A 1,483-nucleotide genomic window follows, 5' to 3' on the forward strand; every position below is an offset into this window, starting at 1 on the left:
CCCTATCTTAGTTTTACAATAAACATGAGATAAATGTGACAGTTTGTTTTACTTGGCAAAGAAAATTATTACAGTCAATGACTTGATGAAATTCCTTATGTATGCCATTTTTGTGCAGATGGATTCATATTCAAATATTTTATACAAATATATAATTTATATTAGTTTGGAAAATAAGATAACTCTATATATTTGAAAACTACTGATAATGCTGGTGCCTTTATTCAGAACAGGCTTTCTGATCTTCTCTAATGGAGAAATATAATCTCACAATGGTGACTGAATTCATCCTGGTGGGCATCACTTACCACCCTGAGTTTCAGGTACCATTGTTTGGACTGTTCCTCATCATTTATCTGATCTCACTGGTTGGCAACTTGGGCATAATCATCCTTACCATGGTGGATTCCAGGCTGCAAACACCCATGTACTTCTTTCTCAGACACCTCACTACTACTGACCTTGATTATTAAATAGCTGTGGGACAAAAAAGTTGAGAAATTTTCTTGTAGATCAAAATACAATATCATATTATGCCTGTGCTCTCCAATCATCTTTCTTTAGTATGTTAATTGTTTGTGAATTTTTTATTCTTTCTGCAATGTCTTATGACAGTTATGTGACTATCTGTAAACCACTCCTCTACACTGTTATCATGTCACAAAAAGCATGTTGGATACTAGTCCCCATTCCCTATCTCTATGGTATAATTGTCTCATTTCTAGTTAACATAAAGATTTTAATTTTAACCTTCTGTGGCTACAATGTCATCAGTCATTTCTACTGTGATGCTATCCCTTTGTTAACTTTGGCCTGCTCAAACACACATGAAATTGAGGTGATAATTTTAATCTTCTCAGCTTTTAATTTTCTTTCGTCTCTTCTTATAGTAATTGGGTCCTATCTACTTATCCTTATGGCAATTCTAAGGATTAACTCTGCTGAGGGCAAATGGAAGGCTTTCTCTACATGTGGGCCCCACCTGACAGTTGTCATCGTCTTTTATGGGATTTTGATATTTATGTATTTGCAACCTACATCCACTCACTCCATTGACACTGGTAAAGTGACTTCCATCTTTTACACCCAGGTTATCCCTATGTTGAATCCCTTAATATACAGCTTGAGGAACAAATTTGTAAAAGATGTCCTTAAAAAAAAACAAAGGAAAAAGTGCACAATCTTGTCTCATAGAATTTTTATACTATTAAAACTTGTCATATATCATATATATATTTATATAAAGGATGATATATATATGATATTGGCAACTTGGGCATGATCATCCTTACCATGGTGGATTCCAGGCTGCAAACACCCATGTACTTCTTTCTCAGACACCTCACTACTACTGACCTTGATTATTAAATAGCTGTATATAGATATATACATACATATCTCTATATATATACATATATATATAATAGATATATATAAATGATATATTTATATATATATCATATATATAACATGAAATTATACT

General features: G+C 32.8%; 1 pseudogene; it reads left to right on the plus strand.

The window, feature by feature from the left end:
- The first annotated feature begins 251 nt into the window (after window positions 1–251).
- Window positions 252–1,194, plus strand: LOC110289843 (olfactory receptor 8K3-like; annotated as a pseudogene).
- Window positions 1,195–1,483: the final 289 nt, after the last annotated feature.

Source organism: Mus caroli, unplaced genomic scaffold (assembly GCF_978045245.1).
Source record: "Mus caroli unplaced genomic scaffold, Mus_caroli_1 scaffold_2, whole genome shotgun sequence".
Lineage (NCBI taxonomy): Eukaryota > Metazoa > Chordata > Mammalia > Rodentia > Muridae > Mus > Mus caroli.